The sequence below is a fragment of the Somniosus microcephalus genome, chromosome 3, assembly GCF_052327205.1.
Source record: "Somniosus microcephalus isolate GS21.2 chromosome 3, FLI_Smic_1.0, whole genome shotgun sequence".
Classification (NCBI taxonomy): domain Eukaryota; kingdom Metazoa; phylum Chordata; class Chondrichthyes; order Squaliformes; family Somniosidae; genus Somniosus; species Somniosus microcephalus.
The window spans coordinates 290,552,853-290,575,812 of record NC_140989.1 but is presented as its reverse complement, the minus strand read 5'-3'; the positions used below and the strand labels follow the sequence as shown (position 1 = coordinate 290,575,812).

Sequence of the window (22,960 nt, the reverse complement as noted above, 5' to 3'; positions counted from 1 at the left end):
TCACCTCCAAGTTCATCCCCAATCACATACCATCTGGATTTGCACACCTACCGCCATTCTTTCAACCTTGCTGGGTTAGTACCCTGGAATTTCCTATAAATATGACTACATTTCAAAAAAAGTACTTCATTGGCTGTACAGCACTTTGAGAGGTCCTGAGATTGTGAAAGGGGCTATATAAATGCAAGCTTTAATTTCCAATGCCGTTGTTGGAACACCATCATCATATCATCAAGGAGACAGCCCACCAGTGCCTTCTCAGGGCCAGTAGGTGTGGCAATTAATGTGGCCTTGCCAATGTTGTTCACATCCCAAGGACACATTTAAAAAATGTATATGCATGTTGCTAAAAATGTAGCTATGTATATTTTAAAAATGCATAATATAATTGGGTCAACATCATACCTAAAAGTTATATGCATTACATAATATAAATATTACATATTATGCATATTCAGCGCATATAAGACAACTATAAGAAGGGGAAGTCATGTTTGACAAATTTGCTGGAGTTCTTTGAGGAAGTAACGTATAGGGTGGATAAAGGGGAACCAGTGGACGTAGTGTATTTAGACTTCCAAAAGGCATTTGACAAGGTGCCACACAAAAGATTATTGCTTAAGATAAAAAATCACGGGATTGGGGGTAATATTCTGGCATGGATAGAGGATTGGCTATCTAACAGAAGGCAGAGAGTTGGGATAAATGGTTCATTCTCAGACTGGCAATCAGTAACTAGTGGTGTTCCGCAGGGGTCAGTGCTGGGTCCCCAACTCTTTACAATCTATATTAACGATTTGGAGGAGGGGACCGAGTGTAACATATCAAAGTTTGCAGACGATACTAAGATGAGAGGGAAAGTAGTGAGTGAGGAGGACATAAAAAACCTGCAAGGGGACATCAACAGGCTAAGTAAGTGGGCAGAGATTTGGCAGATGGAATACAATACTGGAAAGTGTGAGGTTATGCACTTTGGCAGGAAAAATCGTAGAGCAAATTATTATCTTAATGGCAAGAAACTGGAAAGTACTGAAGTACAAAGGGATCTGGGGGTCCTGGTGCACGAAACTCAAAAGGTTAGTATGCAGGTGCAGCAAGTGATTAAGAAGGCCAATGGAATGTTGGCTTTCATTGCTAGGGGGATAGAATATAAAAATAGGGAGGTATTGCTTCAGTTGTACAAGGTATTGGTGAGACCGCACCTGGAATACTGCGTACAGTTTTGGTGTCCATACTTAAGAAAGGACATACTTGCTCTCGAGTCAGTACAAAGAAGGTTCACTCGGTTAATCCCGGGGATGAGGGGATGGACATATGAGGAGAGGTTGAGTAGATTGGGACTCTACTCATTGGAGTTCAGAAGAATGAGAGGCGATCTTATTGAAACATATAAGATTGTGAAGGGGTTGGATCGGGTGGATGCGGGGAAGATGTTCCCGATGATGGGTGAAACTAGAACTAGGGGGCATAGTCTTAGAATAAGGGGCTGCTCTTTCAAAACTGAGATGAGGAGGAACTACTTCACTCAGAGGGTGGTAGGTCCATGGAATATGCTGCCCCAAAAAGCTGTAGAAGCTACATCATTACATAAATTTAAAACAGAAATAGACAGTTTCCTAGAAGTAAAGGGAATTAAGGGTTACGGGGAGCGGGCAGGAATTTGGACATGAGTCTAGGTTCGGATCGGTCATGGCCCTGTGGGTAGCGGAGCGGGCCCAGGGGCCGTGTAGCCTGATCCTGCTCCTATTTCGTGTGTCTAATTCTGTTAGATTCAGGAGATGGTTCTGTGATAGTGGATTGGCGGTTAGGATCAGATCAGCCATGATCTTATTGAATGGCGGAGCAGGCTCGAGGGGCCGATTGGCCTACTCCTGCTCCTATTTCTTATGTTCTTATGTTCATATAAACATTTCTGTAGGAACCCCCTACTCCAGTTAAAAAGTATGAGCGTAGTTGGCTCCCGTTATAGAAGGAAATAACTTGCATTTGTGTATCTTCTTTTATGATCTCAGGATGTCCCAAAGTACTTTACAGCCAATGAAAATTATTTGCAGTGCAGTCGCTACTGTAATGTAGGAAAATGCAGCAGAGAATTTGCACACAGCAAGATGCCACAAACAGCAATGAGATTAATGACCAAATAATCTGTTTTAGTGATGTTGGTTCAGGGATAAATATTGGCCAGGACACCGGGAGAAATCTGCTCTTCTTCAAATAGTGTCATGGGAACCAACTTCGCTGTTTCTGCAGCCACCAACATGTGTTGCCTCCCTGGTGCCAGGGTAAAGGACATCACTGAAAGGGTGCAGAACATTTTGAGGGGGGAAGTGGTGCAGCCAGAAGCCTCGGTCCATGTGGGAACCAATGTCATAGGAAGGAAAAGAGTTCAGGTCCTGCAATCAGAGTTTCAGGATCTAGGGAGGAAGTTAAAAAGCAGGACCTCCAAGTAGTAATCTCTTTATTACTCACAGTGCCATGCACTAGTGAGTATAGAAATAGTAAGATAAAGCAGATTAACACTTGGCTGGAGAAATGGTGCAGGAAGGTGGGCTTCAGATTCCTGGGGCATTGGGACCTGTTCAAGGTGGACAGGTTGCACCTCAACAGAACTGAGACCAATATCTTTGTGGCAGGGAGATGGGCACCAGGACGAAACATTAGAGAGGAGAAACAAAGTGCACAGAGGACTGGGAGAGGCAAATAGCACTAGAGTAATTAGTTCAGAAATAGGAGGGATCAGACAGGGGGGAAATGCAAAAGAGTCTAAGATGGGTTTGGAGTGCATGTACGTAAATGCACATAGCGTGATAAATATGGTTGGTGAGCTGCAGGCTATGATATAGCGGCAATAACAGATACCTGGTTTAAAGAAGGGGCGGATTGGGAACTTAATGGGGGGCTATTTTGGCTAAAGGGTGAAAACAGGTGCTAAATGGGTGCTGTGCTAATAAGAAACACCTGTTTGAAGGTCTGGATTTAGCACGCAATTTTCGGGCTAGTTGAAGATTACCATGATTTGAACGTGCCTGCAGGTGCTAACCAGAAACCTGCAGGTTTAGCATTCAAGTGCTGATTAGACATAATTTTTGTGGAAAAGTATATGTGGGCTCCTCGCACGCACTTCCACTTCCCTGTGGAGTGCGATGGCTGGGAGTGGAATGATGCCTCAAGGAGCAAGAGAAAGAGCACCCAGATTCTCTGATGCGGCACTGGAGGTCCTGGTAGAGGACATAGAGAGGAGGAGTGATGTCTTCTGCCCACAGCGGGGAATAAGGACACAGAGGCAGCTGATGCACCGCATGTGAGACGAGATCTCCAAGGAGGTCACAGCCAGGAGCCCTGGCCCCAGGACACGGCTCCAGTGCTGCAAGAAATGTAATAACTTGACATAAGTGGTCAAGGTAAGATCCCATCTCACAAGAACACTTCTCAATAACTGCACCACCACCACCACCAGCATCACAACCTCAACACACTTCATCCACCATCTAACTCTACACTGACATTCACACACCCCACACTATTGTATCCTTCACAGGCACTACTCACACCTCAGACACATCGCAAAGCTCGTCAACCTTGTGAGGCATCACACACACACACAAATACACCTGCCAATACTCATTCACAATCACCATTCTTTCTCTTCCAGGAAAAATGAGCACAAAGCAGGCAGCAGCAGGACCTGACCAGGGGAGGGGAAGCACGACTTCATGATATCACTTCCCTTGAGGAGGCAGTGCTGGCCGTGATCAGGAGGGGAGTGGCAAACCCCGAGGCCAGAGGCAGAGCACGGGGCATCTCGCATAGAGGTATGTGGCCACTGCAGCTTCCTTGCAGATGCTTGACTATTCCTGATCCCTAATCACCCAAAGCTATCCTCACTTCCAACCTCCATATGGTCTCCTCACACACATCCTCCTATAGTGGCCACAGGCACTGCACCCTAAACCTTCCAGTTTTTCCATTGCAGGCTCCCAGGAGCAAGATGCAACTCGCCCCGTGGAGCGAGTTCAGGAAGAGCAACAGCCACCTCATCCGCCCCGGAGAGAGGGGCAGGAGGAGGGCAGCGAGGACAAATGCACTGTGTCAATGGCTACCACTGTCACAGGCACCAGCTCAGAGACTGGCACCATGCGCAACTTAGAGGCTAGCTTAGAAGAGGGATCCTCAAAGTGGGACTTTCTGTGCACTAGTGAGCAGCAGCCACGCAGGGTGGAAGGAACAGCACAGGTGCCATCTTTCCGGGGGGCAAGGTCGCATAATAGTTCTGCTGCAGAGGAGTCAGGTGAGGACCTTGCAGGGCCAAGCTTCTGAAGTAGACTGATGGGTGTGACAAACCGAATGCTTGGTGCAATGGATAGCCTGCCTGAAAGCCTACGAGTCGTGTCAAGGGGGATGGAGGGGTCTGCCTCCACCTTGGTCTGTGGCTGGACACAGAGCCTGGAATCCATCCTCTCCAGCGTGGAGAGGCTGGTGACTTCCAGCCAGCGACCTGTGGAACCCGACATCATGCAGCGTCTGATGACTGAGGGCGCAGCTTCCACTACAGTCATTGCAGCATCCATGGAACTCCAAACTGCTGCAGTGGAAGCTCAGGCAGCTGCCATGGTGGATCTGGGCTCCTCGGTTGTAAGGGGCTTGCAGAGTGATGCCCACAGTTCTGTCCTCCAGCAGATCACTGGACGGGCTGAACAGAGGCCTGAGGTAGTGGCGTGGGGCCTCTCTCCGGATGCCAGCATTGCTATTCTCTCCCTCGCCACTCCACCATTGCCCTGTCAGCCAGGCAGCCCAGACTGCTGAATCCCATGCTGAGATGGTGCTGTCTGAGGCGGGGCCATCATAGCCCACAGCCTCTCGAGGGCGTCCCAGTAGGATATCTGAACTGCCCTCTTCAGATTCTCAGCAGCCATCCACCTCGCTTGCTGCTGCCACTAGGGTTGCATTTCGTAAAAGCACTAGATTACACAAGAGCACTTATAGATACCATTAAGGGTAAGCACCAGGATGAATAGTTTAATATTTGTAAGTGATCATAGAATCATAGAAATTTACGGCACAGAAGGAGGTCATTCAACCCATCGTGCCTGTGTCGGCTGAAAAAGAGCCATCCAGCCTAATCCCACTTTCCAGCTCTTGCTCCGTAGCCTTGTAGGTTACGGCACTTAAAGTGCATATCCAAGTACTTTTTAAATGTGATGAGGGTTTCTGCCTCTACCACCCTTTCAGGCAGTGAGTTCCAGACCCCCACCAAGTTCTCCTCAACTCCCCTCTAATCCTTCTACCAATTACTTTAAATATATGCCCCCTGATTATTGATCTCTCTGCTAGGGGAAATATGTCCTTTCTATCCACTCTACCTAGGCCCCTCATAATTTTATACACCTCAATCAAGTCTCCCCTCAGCCTCCTATGTTCCAAAGAAAACAACCTCAGCCTATCCAACTTTCCTCATAGCTAAAATTCTCCAGTCCTGGCAACATCCTCGTTAATCTCCTCTGTACCCTCTCTAGTGCAATCACATCTTTCCTGAATAACAACAGAAAATGCTGGAAAAACTCAGCAGGTCAGGCAACATCCGTGGAGAGAAATTTGAGCTAACATTTCGGGTTTGACCCTTCTTCAAAACTGGAGAGAAAAGGAACTAGGATTACATCTTTCCTGTAATGTGGTGACCAGAACAATACGCAGTACTCTAGCTGTGGCCTAACTAGTGTTTTATACAGTTCAAGCATAACCTCCCTGCTCTTATATTCTATGCCTCAGTTAATAAAGGCAGGTATGCCTTCTTAACCACCTTATCTACCTGTCCTGCTACCTTTAGGGATCTGTGAACATGCACTCCAAGGTTCCTCTATTCCTCTACACTTCTCGTTATCCTACCATTTATAGTGTATTTCCTTGCCTTGTTAGCCCTCCCCAAATGCATTACCTCACACTTCTCCAGATTGAATTCCATTTGCCACTTTTCTGCCCACCTGACCAGTCCATTGATATCTTCCTGCAGTCTACAGCTTTCTCCCTCACTATCAACCACACGGCCAATTTTTGTATCACCTGCAAACTTCTTAATCATGCCCCCTGCATTGAAGTCTAAATCATTGATGTATACCACAAAAAGCAAGGGGCCTAGTACTGAGCCCTGCAGAACCCCAGTGGAAACAGCTTTCCAGCCACAAAAACACCCGTCGACCATTACCCTCTGCTTCCTGCCACTGAGCCAATTTTGGATCCAACTTGCCACTTTCTCTTGGATCCCATGGGCTTTTACTTTCCTGACCAGTCTGCCATGTGGGACCTTGTCAAAAGCCTTGCTAAATTCCATGTAGACTACATTAAATGCACTACCCTCATCAACCCTCCTTGTTACCTTCTCAAAAAATTCAATCAAGTTAGTCAGACACGACCTTCCCTTAACAAATCTATGCTGTCCTTGATTAATCCAAGCCTTTCTAAATTACTATTTATACTGTCCCTCAGAATTTTTTCCAACAATTTTCCCACCACCGAGGTTAGGCCGACTGGCCTGTAATTATGCGGTCTATCCCTTTTTTCCTTTTTAAACAATGGTACAATGTTAGCAGTCCCCCAGTCCTCCAGCACCACACCTGTAGCCAGAACGGATTGAAAAATGATGGTCAAAGCCTCCACTATTCCCTCTGTTGCTTCTCTCAACAGTCTGGGATACATTTCATCCAGGCCTGGCGATTTATCCACTTTCAAAGATGCTAAACCCCTTAATACTTCCTCCCTCACTATGTTTATCTCATCTAATATTTCACACTCCTCTTCCTTAACTAAAATGTCTGCATTGCCCCTCTCTTTTGTGAAGACAGATGCAAAGTATTCATTAAGAACCATACCCACATCTTCTGCCTCACACACAAGCTTCCTTTTTGGTCTCTAATAGGCCCTACTCTTTCCTTAGCTATCCTCTTGCTCTTTATGTAATTATAAAACATCTTTGGGTTTTCCTTGATTTTACTTGCTGGTTCTGTCATGTTTATATATTTTGGTTTTTGATGTATATAAACAGTGATTATGGTAATTGGGTAGTGGTGGAATTGTGATCTTTTTTATTATGATCTTCATGGGGAAGAGGTTGAAAGGATTGAGTGCAGATGATGGACTGTCTGATGGATCCTAAGTCGTGGAAGGTACACCATGTGGCAACAGTGCTCTGGAGTCTGATGGTGGAGCACTGTTCAATTAGATGGCGGCGAGCGTCCCACTTGGTGCAGCCCGTCTACCTGGAAGCCTCTTGGTGCTCGCCCTTCTCTTCCTCCCCCACTTCTTCCTCCTCCTCCTCCTGTTGTGGCTCCTGAGCTTGACTCTCTGACAAAATTGCTGGTGGTAAGGGCTGTCTCTCATGATCGCCAGATTGTGGAGCATGCAACAAATCATCACGAATGTGGACACCTTCTCGAATGAGTACTGCAGGGCACCTCCTGACTGGTCAAAGCATCTAAACCTCTGCTTGAGGACCTCAATGGTCTACTCAATGATATTCCTGGTGGCTCTCATTGTATGAGTGCTCAGCTGGTGCCTGGGGGTTTCTCAGGTGTGTCATGAGCCATGGCATCAAAGAGTATCCCTTGTCACCTAGTAGCCAGCCATGCACATTGCATTGGGTCTCAAAGATCTGTGGGACAGATTACTGTCTCATTATAAATGCGTCCTGGCAGCTCCCTGGATAGCATGCATTCACCTGCATGATGTGCTGACGGTGGTCGCAGACAAGCTGCACATTGAGGGAATGGAATCCCTCTCAGTTTAAATGAGGGGCTCGCATGGCCACATGTGTACAGTCAATGGCTCCTTGGACCATGGGAAATCCCACAATCCTGTTGAATCCTGGTGCTCTCTACCTCTGGTCTTCACTGGCAATAGGGAAAAATGTTGATAGAGTATTAGTGAAGTCTATAGTCATTCCTCAGAGCTGCAGAGACCTCCCTTAAGTAGAAGTGCACAGTGGATTGTGAGATGTGACTATATCACCTGTGGCAGCCTGGAAGGTTCCAGTAGCATAAAAATGAAATGCTGCTATGATCTTGACTGCCACAAGCAATGCAGTCTTGGCTGTGCTGCGAGGTCTGAGTCTTCCTTCCACGAGACCACAGATCTCTGTAATGACCTCCTTGGTAAAGCACAGCCTCCTTATGCACTGGTCTTGGGTGATATGAATGTAGGAGTACTGCTGTCTGAAGACCCTGGGTGGATAGGTCCTCCTGCTGAGAGCCCTCTTTGCCCTCCTGTCCCTCTCTCCTGCAGCAGCTGCTGCTCCTCTGCCTAGCCTCATCTTCCTCTCCAAATCGTCATGCAGCGCAAGAGGGACCCCTATCAAGATGCCCATGACAACCACTCCCTTTCTCCAGGTGAGCCCTGTAAGGTCCAATAATGTAGAGTCACACAGCACTCACTCTTTTTAGGTGAAGTCCTGAGAGAAAATCCAGGAAAAATGTTGATAGAGTATTAGTGAAGTCTTGACAAAGTGTCCCAGAAAGCCTCCCGATGTGTCTTAAAAGTCCTCTTAAAATGCAATGTAGTCAGTCGATCTCAATCAGCAAGTGAACACTGAGACCTGAGCGTGGCTTTAAGTAGCGCTCGAAATATTCAGCAAGGACTTGTTTACTGTTCAGCTGGTCAGTGTTAGGCAATGGAGCTGGATGCTGTAGGGTTAATGTGTAATTTTACAGCCTTTACAAATAAATATCTGAGAACAGACAGGGGAGGCTGTCCACCACACCATCTGGGCCATGGACTTGGAACAGGGGATGAGAGAGCAGGAGGTGTGTAGCGACTGCCCAGCAAGTGAGGCAGCACGGAGTACTAGACATCCTGATCTAAGTTTGGGGAGAGGGGCCAGAATGGTTAAATATAGATACTGACTGACCTGCTCTGCATTTTCTGTATTTATTTCAGATTTTCAGCGCTCAGTTTTTTTTGTCTGTTAAAATATATATATAATATATTTGCTAATATTTTCCTGCTCCTCAAGTTGAGGGGTGTCAGTGCTTGGAGTAGAACATCTTTCCACTGTGTTAGCATCAAGCACTTACAGATCAAATATAGGGGACAGATGCTGAATTAACATTCCCTTTACTCTTACCCAACAATCTACCAGTCTTGATTAGTGGTAACATTTAAAACATGAACTTATCTTTCTTTTCCAGATCCTGATAAACTGCATTTTTAGTTTTTCTTTCAGATTTTCTTCATTTGTGGGTCTTTTAATCTCTGTCTTAAAGGGATAGCATCTTAGGGGAAAAGTACAGTATTTGGCAAACATTTATTTTCTTTTTACATACTGGACTTGAACCTGGACAATCAGATTAAAATGTTTATGGTTTACCATAAGCCACCTGGTCCACAGTAAAGTACAATTACGCTGAGACACTGACTGCTTGGAAAAGCTGAGGTCGCCCAGCACAACCCCCGAACCACCCCCCAACATTTAAAAAATTCATTCTTGGGATATGGGCATCATTTGCAAGGCCAGTATTTATTGCCCATCCCTAGTTGCCCTGGAACCCTTCTTAAACCACTGCAGTATGTGTGGTGAAGGTACTCCCATAGTGTTGTTAGGTCGGAAGTTCCAGGATTTTGACCCATAATGATTGTCTTCTTCTTCTTCTTAGGCAGTCCCTCAGGAACCGAGGATGACTCGCTTCCACATTAAAAATGAGTTCGCAGGTGATTGATGAGTCCAATGCGGGACCTACAGTCTCTATTACAGGTGGGGCAGACGGTGGGGTGCTTGGGTTGACGTGCGCTCCTTGTGCTGCCTGCGCTTGGCTTCCGCTTGCTCCCGGCGAAGAGACTCGAGGTATTCGGCGCCTTCCCGGATGCTTCTCCTCCACTTTGTGCGGTCTTGGGCCAGGGATTCCCAGGTGTCAGTGGGGATGTTACACTTTTTCAAGGAGGCTTTGAGGGTGTCCTTGAAGCATTTCCTCTGCCCACCTGGGGCTCTCTTGCTGTGCCGGAGTTCCGAGTAGAGCGCTTGTTTTCGGAGTCTCGTATCGGGCATGCGGACGATGTGACCCGTCCATCGGAGCTGATCGAGCGTGGTCAAAGCTTCAATGCAGGGGATGTTGGCCTGAGCGAGAACACTGACGTTGGTGCGCCTATCCTGCCAATGGATTTGCAGGATCTTGCGGAGGCAGCGTTGGTGGTACCTCTCCAGTGCTTTGAGGTGCCTGCTGTACATGGTCCATGTCTCTGAGGCATAAAGCAGGGCAGGTATCACTGCTGCTCTGTAGATAATGAGCTTAGTGCCGGGTTTGAGGTCCTGGTCTTCAAACACTCTCTTCCTCAGGCGACCGAAAGCTGCACTGGCACACTGAAGGTGGTGTTGGACTTCGTCATCGATGCCTGCCCTTGTTGACAGTGGGCTCCCGAGGTATGGAAAATGGTCCACGTTGTCCAAGGCCTTGTCGTGGATTTTGATAATCGGGGGGCTGTACTGTGTGGCGGGGGCAGGTTGGTAGAGGACCTTTGTCTTATGAATGTTTAGTGTAAGGCCCATGCAGTCGTACGCTTCGGTGAAGGTGTTGATGATGGTTTGGAGTTCGACCTCCGAGTGAGCGCAGATGCAAGCGTCATATGCATACTGTAATTCGACGACAGAGGATGGGATGACATTGGATCTGGACTGGAGGCGATGAAGGTTGAACAGTTTCCCATTTGTTCTGTAAATTAGCTCCACTCCAGTGGGGAGCTTACTGAGGGTGAGATGAAACATTGCAGCAAGGAAGATCGAGAAGAGCGTTGGTGCGATGACACAGCCTTGCTTGACCTCGGTTCATAAGTGAATTGGGTCTGCGGTGGAACCGTTGGTCAGGATCGCAGCTTACATGTCGTCGAGAAGCTGGTGGAGGATGGTGACAAACTTTTGAGGGCAGCCGAATTTGAGGAGAACACTCCATAATCCCTCATGGTTGACAGTGTCGCAGGCCTTTATGAGATCAAATAAGGCCATGTACAGTGGTTGGTGCTGTTCCCTGCATTTCTCTTATAATTGATGTGTGGTGAAGATCATGTCCATTGTGCCCCTTAGTGGGCGGAATCCGTATTGCGACTCTAGGAGGAGCTCTTCGGTCACTGGGAGAAGGCAATTGAGGAGGATTCTTGTGATGACTTTCCCTGTGGCTGACAGCAGGGAAACTCCTCTTTAATTACCGCAATCGGACTTGTCACCTTTCTTGAAGATGGTCACAATTACGGCATCTCTGAGATCCCCTGGCATGCTCTCCTCCTTCCAGATAAGAGAAATGAGTTAATGAATTCGTGCCAGTAGTGCTTCTCCGCCATGTTTTAGTGCCTCGGCGGGGATTCCATCTGCTCCTGAGGCCTTGTTGTTCTTCAGTTGTCGGATGGCCTTTTCAATCTCATGCCGGGCTGGGGTTGTACTGAGATGGTGGCGGCTAGCATGCTTCGGGATGGAATTGAGGACACTCGCATCGAAGACAGAGTCTCGGTTATGGAGATCTTCGAAGTGCTCCTTCCAGCGGGCACTGATTGCCTCTATGTCCTTGATGAGTACCTCTCCGTTCTTGGCCCGCAGTGGGGTAGGGCCTTGGGTGCTTGGGCCGTAGATGGCCTTGACTGCGCTAAAGAATCCACGTATGTCGTGGTTGTCGGCTAGCTGCTGGATCTCTTGCGCTTTCTCTACTCACCATCTGTTCTTTAAGTCACAAGCTTTTTGTTGGACCTCGGCCTTCAGGCGTCTGTAGAGCTGCTTTCTTGCTCTCGAGTTCTGTTGCTGTTTCCAGATCAGGAATGCCTTGCGCTTGCGGCTTATTAGCTCCTGGATCTCCTGGTCATTCTCGTCGAACCAGTCTTGGTGTTTCCTGGTCGAGTGACCGAGCGTCTCTTCACAGGTGCTGATTATGGAGGCCTTGAGTGCAGACCAGGCGCTGTGGGCACTCTGTGTCTTTGCATCACTGGGAGTCGTCAGGTTGTTTGTGAGGCACAAGCTAAATAGGGCTTTCTTAGCAGGGTCTTTGAGTGCTCCAGCGTTGATTTTCCTGTGGCATTGTTTTTGTTGCCACTGCTGTTTTGGGGCTACATTGATGGAGATGACAGAACGGATTAGGTGGTGGTCTGTCCAGCAGTCATCCACTCCTGTCATGGCACGCGTGATGCAGACGTCCTTGTGGTCCTGCGCTCGGATGATGACGTAGTCCAGCAGATGCCAGTGCTTGGAGCGAGGGTGCTGCCATGAAGCCTTGTACTTGTCTTTCTGACGGAACAAGGTGTTGGTTATGACAAGGCCATGTTCTAAGCATTTCAACAGGAGGTGGGTACCGTTGGGGTTGGCTTTTCCTATCCCCTCTCTGCCGATCACACCTCCCCAGAGGTCTGTGTCCTTTCCAACTCTGGCGTTAAAGTCGCCAAGGAGGATCAGCTTGTCACCTGTTGGGACTCGGGACAGGGATTGTTCGAGGCTGAAGTAGAATTCCTCTTTTGTCTCGTCTGTGGCTTCCAGTGTTGGGGCGTATGCACTGATGACCGTAGCGCACTGGTTCCAGGCTAGGGTGAGCCGAAGAGTCATGAGGCACTCATTTATACTGCTAGGGGAGTCTCTGAGACGCCCAACTAGTTCATTTTTTATGGCGAAGCCTACCCCATGGAGGCGGCGTTCTTCTTCAGGTTTGCCGTTCCAGAAGAAGGTGTAGCCACCACCTTGTTCCTTGAGCTGGCCTTCCCCTGCCCGCCTTAGGGCCGCGATGTCTATGTCGAAACGTCTGAGCTCCCGGGCAACGATGGCAGTATGGCATTCTGGTCTGTCACTGTTGGGGTTGTCCATGAGGGTCCTGACGTTCCAGGTCCCGAACTTCATTTTAAAGGGTGGAAGATGCTAGTGCGTGAATTCTTAAACCACTGCAGTATGTGTGGTGAAGGTACTCCCATAGTGTTGTTAGGTCGGGAGTTCCAGGATTTTGACCCATAATGATTGTAACAGGTACATCATGCCAGGAACAGAACAGTGTCTGTTGGGTTTCCTGTTACTAGCTGACTAACTGGCTGCTGACAGCACTATAGACAAGGTGAGGCATAAAAGGTTTGATGCACTGTTTAATAAAAAAACAGTTTCTTTTTGTCCCCACCCTTAGGATCCCTTCCTGCACCACTGTAACATTTTCCATTTCCACCGCCAAACCTATCTTTGATGATGCAAGTAGTTGGGCAGTTCATGCTGTGGGTCCATACGAACTAGGAACTGGATCAAGGATACATGGATCCATTTCACATTGGACTTACAGCCAGCAGAGAACTGGATTCCAACTCAGAAGCCAGCAGTGAAGGTATAGTATGTTGACTCACTGCATTACTTAGCTTGTCCCCCCCCCACAAACACACAAATAGTTTATAAAGGATGCTGAAAGGTTTTACCATAACATCCATTTTGTATTAAGTGTAATTACTATGAAGCCGACATTTCTGGGGTAGGGAAAGGCTCAACTTGGGTGTATCACCGGTAATCTGGGGCAGAGCTCAGATCCCCTGGGTTTCCGTTCCATTTAAAATGTATCTGATAGCCTGATTGGGGGGGAACAGGCAAGTCTTCCAGCCACCCCCCACATTCACAGTCAGTTTTGGGAGTGTCGGGTGGGGTGGTGGTGGTGGTGGGGGGTGTCTTTTTAAAAATGTGTTATGGAGTTCTAGCAAAGCTGGATTTATTGCTCATTCCTAGTTGCCCTGGGAAGGTGGTGGTAGGACATCTCCTTGAATCACTGCAATCCTTGTGGCGATGGTGCCCCACAATGGTGTTGGATAGGGAATTCCAGGATACTGACCCAGCTGTAATGCTGCTCTTGTCCTTCTCACTGGTAGCAGTCACAGGGAGGGAGGAGCTATGGAAGTAATTTTGGTGAGTTACTCCAGAGGGAGTGGATATTGAGCCTGGTGAAAGAGGCATCAATCAAATGAATGGTGTTGAGCTTCTTGAGTGTTGTTGTGGCTGCACTCATCCAGGTGAGTAGTATTACATCACAGTCCTGACTCAAGCCTTGCAGAGGCTGAAAAGGCTTTGAGGGGTTAGGACTCGGAGGTGAGCCACTTGTTGCAGAGTTCCCAGCCTCCACCTTGTTCTTGTAGCCCTCTGTTGATATGCCTGGTACAGTTAAGCTTCTGGACAATGGTTACCTCTAAGATGTTGATTGTGGTGGACTTGACAATAGAGGTGCTGTTCAAGTTGAAGGGGAGATGGCTAAGCTTTCTTTTCTTTAAGATGGTCATTACCCAGTGAATGTTACATCCCACTTGTCATCCCAAGCCTGGATCTTATTCAGGTCCTGCTGTAGGATGGCTTAGGCTGCTTTATTATTGGAGGACTTGTGATTGTAGCTGAACACAGTGCAATTTTCAGCAAACAGCTACTCCTGACCTTTTGATGGAAGGAAGGTCATTAATGAAGTATCTGAAGATGGCTGGGTCAAGGATGCTTCCCTGAGGAAATCCTACAGTGATGTCCTGATGCTGCGATGCCTGGCCTCCGCCAATCACAATCATCTTCCTTTGTGTCAGCTCCGACTCCATTTACTAGAGGGGTTTCCCTTTGACCCCAATTGACCTCAGTTTTGCAAGGTGCCATACTCGGTCAAATGTTCCCTCAATGTCAAGGGAGCTACTCCCATCTGGCAATGTGAGAAGCCACACAACACCAGGTTATAGTCTAACAGCTTTATTTGAAATCACAAGCTTTCGGATAAAGCTGTTGGACTATAACCTGGTGTTGTGTGACTTCTCACATTTGTTCACCCCAGTCCAACACCGGCATCTCCACATCTGGCAATGAACTCTGGCATCCATGTCTGGATCAAGACTGTGAAGAGGTCTGGAGTTGAGTGGTTTGGAACTGCTTCGGTCCAGTGTCTCTATAGGCCGCCCTTCCTGAATATTAAAATGATCCAGCATTTTCAGGTCATATGGCTTTAAAAAGTCACAATAATTGCACCTAATACAATAACAAAAATAAGATCATAAGAAAAGTCAGACGAAAAAAGGTCATTCAACACATCAAAGTCCATTGCTCCAGTACCGTAACTCTGGCATTGTATCATCCATCTGTATTTCATATCCTACCGAAACTAACGATACTCCTGTCATTCAGTAACATCCTGCATAATTACAATTGCAGATACATTCAGACAACATGAAATCTCGCTTGTAACATTGGCTGGCTTCTGCAGTACTATATAAGGTAAGGCTATTTTTAGAATATTGTATTTTCTGTAGGTTGCTAAACGTCTTTTATTTTTTGTTTGTTGACATCTGCAAACAAATGCAACTGGCTGTTAAGCTCACAGGCGCCTCTAGTTTCTGTTTTCTTCGCTCCTTAGCAGCCAGAGAAACAAGAAGTAAAAACCTGGCGACATCAGGCGGTCAAACATGTCTAAGACTCGTGTTTCGGTGCTAACTCGCCGATGAACACATGCTTACGCAATTCGTTATTTTTAAGCTGCAATTTAATACACGCGTCCTTTTCCTGAGCGCAATTTTAATAACTTTCTCAGAAATGCTATCAGTACTGATTAATATACACATACATGCATTTTGGGGTTAACACACATGAAAAGATCTCACTCTATGATCCGAGGGTGTATTCATAATTACGTTGTAACAAATGTTATATAAATGTAGAGGAAAATGCAAACATTGTCCTTAATTAAGTAAATAATACTGAATTAACTCATTTACAATTTTCTACTAACTCAGCAGAAAGTATGAATAATTGAATGGCCACAATATGTTTTCTGCAACAGTCTCTCAAATAAATTCGCATTAATTTATAATCTGTTGTTTGAATGCGAAAGTCAAACTTAATTTAATTTCTGTCCGTTGTTGTTTGCAATATTTAAAGTAATGTGTGTGCACGCGAACTATTCGGGGGCACTTGAGATATTCCGGCGCCTTCCACATTTTACAGCAATGATAGCCACAAGAAGGGGATCTCCGGGGAACAAGCGAGCGCCGCTTTTCATTCCTTCTCATTCGATCGGTGCTAATGCTTCGAAAACACTTCGGAGGAAATCAGTATTGTCCCGTGGTGACGTACCTTTGGTGACATATTATTGTGTAACTTGCTCCTGAGATAACGAGTTATAGAGTCATAGAGTAATACAGCACGGATAGAGGCCCTTCGGCCCATCGTGTCCGCGCCGGCCATCAAGCCCTGTCTAATCTAATCCCATATTCCAGCATTTGGCCCATAGCCTTGTATGCTATGGCATTTCAAGTGCACATCCAAATGCTTCTTAAATGTTGTGAGGGTTTCTGCCTCCACAACCCTTTCAGGCATGTTGTTACCTTCCTCTCCCTTCCAATCCATTATCCTGAAATTCTGGAGTTCCCTGCCTAAACCTCCCCGCCTCTCCACCCCTCTTTCCTCCTTTAAAATGCTCTTTAAAACCCACCTCTTTGACCACCTGTCCTAATAGCTCCTTACCTGGCTGGAGTCAAATTTTGTTTAATAACACTCCTGTGAAGCGCATTGGGACGTTTTACTTCATTAAAGGTGCTATATAAATACAAGCTGTTGTTGAAAAGAGCTTGGTTAGATAATAATGACACGAATACAGTGCATGAGATTTGAAATAAAAACAGAAAATGCTGGAAATACTCAGCAGGTCAGGCAGCATCTGTAGAGAGAGAAACAGAGTTAACGTATCAGGTCGATGACCCTTCGTCAGAACTGGAAAAAGTTGGAGATGTAACAGATTTTTAAGCAAGTGTAAGGGCAGGGAGAGAGGGGGAGGGGAGGAAAGAACAAAAGGGAAGGTCTGTGATAGGATGGAAGGCAGGAGAGATTAAGAGACAAAAGGGATGATGGTGCAAGGCAAAAGGAGATGGTAATGGGACAAGTTAAGAAACAAAAGATGACTCTAGATGAAGTGTAAATGGCAATGGCAGAATGATCGACAGCTGCCATGTGAGGGAGAAAAAAAATGATGGGGCAGAGGTTATGGTCTGAAGTTGATGAACTCGATGTTGAGTCCAGAAGGCTGTAAAGTGCCTAATTGAAAAATGAGATGCTGTTCTTCGAGCTTACGTTGAGATTTGAATATCGACTCCCTTCTTTGTCAGGAAATCATTGCAAGGACTAGGAAAAAAATGCTAGAATGTTTTCTGTGTTGACAGCCGAACAATTTGCAACCTCCTCACATTGAGGACACAACCTAGGAGAAAAAAAATCATAGAGGGATTAAACAAAATTGTGGGATTTTCATTTTCTTTGACTACTTTCATTTATTAGTTATAAAAATATTTGAGATGTGGGAAAAAAAGGCTGCTTCACTAACAGTCACAATTAATTTAATTGGGTAACAAAGAGCCTTCCCTTTCCATTTGGCGGCGTGGGAAGGCAGTGCGCCTGGGTGAGGGACCAATGGCGGGAGTGTAGGGCAGGAGGTCATGTGATGAAACCTCCAGGAATACACCCAACCAGAGTTGGCAACCTGATCACAGAGGGAAGGTCAAAGCCTTTGAAAACAGGAAGGGAAGTGGCAAGAAAAAGGGGATTTTGGGATGGTTCGAGAGGACAGGGGCCTAGTGACTGAAGGAACAGGTTCCAGTGGTGCAGTGAAGGGAAGCTGGTGTTTGAGAAGTGGAAGTTGCCAGCTGGGGAGCACAGCTGGTGGAGATCACACAGGTAGGGTGCGATTGCAACACTGGGGGCTTTGAACAAAGAGTAGTTGGATCTTATAATTGATCCATTGGGGAAACACTGGTTCTTGATGAGGACAAAGTTGATTGTGGTGCAGATCTTTGTGTCAGAGAGGATGTGGGCCTTAGTATTCTGAACAATTTGTAGATTTTGGAGGGTGGAGGCAGAGAGGCTGGTGAAGATCATTCAAAAATCAAGCCAGGACGTGGTGAAGGCATTCATTAGAGTCGCTGCAGTGGTGAAGCAGATAGGGGGTAAAGGCAGACAGTATCTTGGACATGGAAGAAAGTGGTCTTGATGATAGATCATATGTGGGGAAGGAAGCTTGGCTTAGGAGAAATGCTAAGGCTTTGCTCCTCATGGTTAGGCTTGAGGTGATAGCTAGAGAGGTTGTGGAAATGAGGGCAGTGACACAGAGATGCTTCTGTGAGCCAAAGAGAAAGGCTTTGGCTTTACTGATAATAAGCTGGAGGAAATTGTAACTCAGCCAGAACTGTCAAACAGCCGCTGGAGAAGGTGGCAACAGCAGTGGAATTGAAGGTGGGTGCCGAGTGGTAAAGCTGAGTGCTATGGGTGTAGACGGGTGTACACATGGAAGTTGATTCCATGCTTTTGGATGATGTTGTCAAGATGATGTAAAGGTAAATCATGACAAAGAATGGAAAGCTTGGTTTATGGACATGGAAGAGGAACTATTAGAGGATTCCTCGGGACAGATTGGGGTGGACTCCCAGGATATGGCTGAGATTTTAAATGGCGGTTTTGAGTCAGTCTTCACTACTGACAATAATGTTGAGTTACCAATAATACATCAAAGGGTTGATGCTAAAGTTGGAAGTGTTAAAGTGGATGTGAATGTCGTTCTGGCTAGAATAAGGAATCTCAAAATAATTTGGGCTGCTGGCCCTGACAGCATTTACCCGAGGGGTGTCAAAATGGGGACTTTACTCTGCGAGCCCTCTTGTTCATATGTAAAAGCCACAGGGATTGTTTCCATGGATTGGAGAGAGGCCAATGTGATGCCAATATTTAAAAAGGACAATAAGTAAGAACTGAGAAATAACTGGCCCACTAACTTGACTTTGGTTATAGATATGTTGCTATGAGGGATCATTAGGGACAATTAGAAATGCACTTGATAGAGATGGGGTTATTTTATTAGAGAGAAAAAGGTCATGTCTCACCAACCTGGTTGAATTTTTTGAGGAAGTTATTAGGTTGGTAGATGTAGGTAGCCAGGTTAACAGTCTATACCTTGATTTTCAAAAATCCTTTGATGATGTGCCACACAATCGGCTCCTTAATATGATGGAGGCCTGTCGAATTAGTGGACAAATTTGGGGTTAGATAGGAATTGGGTGCGTTCTCCTAGATAGAGGGTTGATATTGATGGTAGTGGTCTGTGTGGGGACTTGTTACCAGTGGGGTCCCACATGGCCTGGTATTAGGGCTGTTGCTCTTCACCACATTTATCAATGAGCTGGATAAAGGTGTAAAGGAACTGTCATGGGTGACACAAAGATTTGTGCAGGTGTTAGGATCTTAGATGAGAAAAATAGATTACAGGCAGATCTAGAATGAGCCTACATTTTAAACTTATCATTTAATATTGATAAATATAGTGTTAGGTCTAATGTCAAACTTATGTACACCATGTTGTGTTTTCAAGGCGATTGAGCAGAAAAAATCCTGAGTGTTACAGTACATGCATCTCTGAAGGTCCACAAGTAGTATCTTGAGGCTATTGCAAAAGCAAATAGAGTGCTGGGATGTACTGCCAGGATAACTAAATACAAAACAAAAAATGCTACACTGTTTTTGCATAAGGCATTGGTTAGACCTTATTTAGAATACAGTTTTCAGTTTTGATCTCCTCACATTGTGGGCGATATAGAGACCCTGGAAAATGTTCAAAGGAGGGCCACCAGATTGATACCTAGTTAAAAGGCCATTTGTTACCACAATAGACTTAGAGAGCTGGGGCATTTTATTTTAGAAAATCATAGACTTTGAGGAGATTTGATTTGTGGAAAGGCTGTTTGAGTTAGAAATGATATGGAGGACCGGGGACGCAAGTATAAATTACATAAGTATAGAATTAGGTTAGATGTCAGGAGGTAATTCTTTTTATAGACAGTTGTCGACCTATGGAACAAGTTGCCAGCTCGTAGAGTGAGTGTGGATTCATCCCAAACATTTGAAAGGGAGCTGGATGAATTCCTGAGTGTGACTGACATAACTACGTATAGAAGGTAGGTTGATATTGGGGGATGGGTCTCCCAGAGACCAGGGTCTCCTGGAACTTGTTTGATTGCCTGCAGGGATTGGAGAGGAATTTCCATTTTATTTTTCAACTACATTGGCCTAAGGTTTTTGTCTCTTCCAAGAGACCGGATGGCTAATTGGTTTGGGGGAGGGGCACAGATAGAGGTCATGTTGTGCATAAGTTGCACCAGGACGGTATAAAATAGGCTTAATGGATGAGCTGGTCGTTTCCTGTCCTTTGTTTTTGTATGTTCATGTGTAATGACTTGTAGTGTCAGAGAGTACTGGAACTATTAGGGAGCAGTGCCATAGAGGAAGACAATGGAGGAGATAGTGTGGAAAACAGTATTGAAGGAGAGGTTGATGTCAGTGAACATGGCACTGAGGAAGGGGAGATGGGTCATCAGGAGCTTGGATAGGAAGTGATTAGGGGGCAAATCTTGTTTTGCAACAGGATTACATGGACAGCAATACAATGCCATATATAAATAATAGTTATGAAATTAGCAGACTTTGGGGGAGAAATTCGGTAGCTTGGCGCCTCCAGTTAGTGCATGGCAGGGGTGTTAATTGGGCGCTGAAGCAGTAGCGCCGCGGTGAGGCGAATCCAGTGATGCACGCCAAATCCAGCCCCCCTGTAGTGCCGCCGCTACAAGTTAGCGCCGGGGACTACAGCGCCAGGCAGATCATGATGTCAGTGAGCTCACTGGGCGCCTGATCTGCAAAATTCATTGTCACCCCCTGCCGTAGCGCCGAGCCCCGACAGCGACAGGGAGAGGAGGCATGAAGCAGTCGGTAGTCGGCTCCAGGGGCACTACTTAAAGGGATCATGAGTAATGAGTCGCAGCTCTCAGATTAGTGCAGTTTCACTGCTTCCTTGCCAGTTTGACATTGTGCAACAGTTCAAGTCAATCATTTAAAGGTTGTTTAGAGTCGAGTGTTGTGGCTACTAAAAATTAGTTACATTTATTCTCACAGCATATCAAAGTGCTACACCTTGTTACATTAATGGGGGCTGTACTGGCAGTCAACCTCGCCCTCCAGGATCTACTGCGGAGGGAGCGCAGGCAGCGAGAAAGATTGGAACATGTGGCCAGAGGGAGGAGGAGGGCTATGAGGGCTCTCAACAGGAGGCCTTACCCTCCGAGGGTATTCCAACAACACTTCTCCTACCTCCAATTAAGCGAGGAGCAGTGTATTAGAAGGCTCTGCTTCACCAAGGAGGTCGTCACAGAACTCTGCCACCTCCTGCAACCAGACCTCGAGCCTCAGATCAGGACCACCACGACTCTCTCAGTGGCAGTCAAGGTCACTGTCGCCCTCAATTTCTTCGCCAGCGGATCATTCCAGTCTGCAACAGGAGATATAGCGAACATCTCGCAGTTTGCCATCCATCGCTGCATCCGGCAGGTCACAGAGGCTCTCTACAGTAGGAGAGGGGACAACATTTCCTTCCCCATCACCAGAGAGAAGCAAGACGTGCAGCACCCACGTGGCTTTGCAGGCACCGCATAACAATACTGACATCTTCCGTAACCGCAAAGGCTACCACTGACTTAATGTGCAGTTGGTGTGCGACCACAGACAGCGAATTATCAATGTGAATGCCCGCTATCCTGGCAGCAGCCACGATGCCTTCATCCTGCACCAGACTGGTGTGCGAGCAGTTTTCCAGCCACCACCTCAAGCTCATGGCTGGCTGGTCGGGGACAAGGCTATCTGCTTTTCACCTGGCTCATGACTCCCGTCCGCAACCCCAACGCTCCGGCCCAACACTCCTATAATAAGAACCATGCTGTCATCAGGAACATCATCGAGCAGACCATCGGCCTGCTCAGGCAACAGTTCCGCTGCCTTGACTGCTCGGGAGGAGCCCTCCAGTACTCAACTGAGCGGATATCCCATTTTGTTGTTGTCTGCTGCATGCTCCACAATTTGGCTATCATGAGGGCCCAGCCCTTGCCACCAGGGATTGCGGGACCACCTCAGGAGGAGGGAGAGGAGGAGGAAGAGGAAGATGAGGAAGAGGAGGAGGAGGAGGAGGAGGAGGAACAGGAGCGAGGGAGGAGGCAGCCACTCAGTCGGCCTTCCAGAAAAGCGGTCCATGACCGCCTCATCAGACTGCGGTTCCAATAAATTAAACACCAGATCCCCGTTGCTCACCACATCCCCATCATTCCATTCCTGTCGCAGGCCATATCACAGCACAAAGCTGAAATGAGAGACACCACAAAATCATTTAAACTGAATTAATAAATTTATCAAATATCAGTGACACATATTTACAACAACAATATTAACTATTCACCCTTGTGCAATCCCTTAGTGTCTCTCGTTACCGAGCAGCCCTTTCCCCCTGGCCTTCCTGCAGCCTGCTTGTTCCCGGTGCATCACCCTGTGCAGATCCCGCTACTATACTAGCCTCTAAAGAACACGTAGTGCCAGTATCTGAGCTGGTGCCTGCGGGTGAGACATGCAGTGACGCGGTGTGTTCTTCCTCTTTTCCCGCCTTGCTCTCAACGGTGCCTTCAGGGACAGGCTGCTCAGGTGCTTGCTCATTATCTGAAAGCATAAAGGCACAAGAGTCGGGTTAAGGTGAGGGGAGGGGGGCAGGAAGGGAGAAATGCATGCATACAGCATGATTAGCTGGTAAGTGCAAAAGGCTTGTGGCATGAGGGGGAAGTGGGATGTGAGATGAAGGAGTAGCATTGGAGGAGTTGGTGGCCGCTGTGGAGAGATGGAGGGCGGTGCTCTACCCGGAAAGTGGCAGGAGGCCCTCACCGTAAGTCTTCCACGCCATGTGGAGGGAGGCTGCCCAGCATGTCTCGAGCAGAACTGTGGTCCCCAGGACCACCTCCCTCCGTTTCTCCACAGCGGACACCAACTCCTCCAATGCTCCAAGGGGGTCAACATTGCTGGGGGCCATGGTGCTGACCACCTAGTGCCCAATAATCTCCAACACTCTTTATTTTTTATAATTTTCCAGCGCATACAGTGGTTGGGTGTCTGCTTGTCCCCCGCCTGTGC

The 22,960-nt window shown here is 46.9% G+C and overlaps 1 pseudogene; it reads right to left on the bottom strand.

Moving 5' to 3' along the window:
• Positions 1-11,563: 11,563 nt before the first annotated feature.
• Positions 11,564-14,541, bottom strand: LOC147122052 (uncharacterized; annotated as a pseudogene).
• Between the last annotated feature and the right edge of the window lie 8,419 nt (positions 14,542-22,960).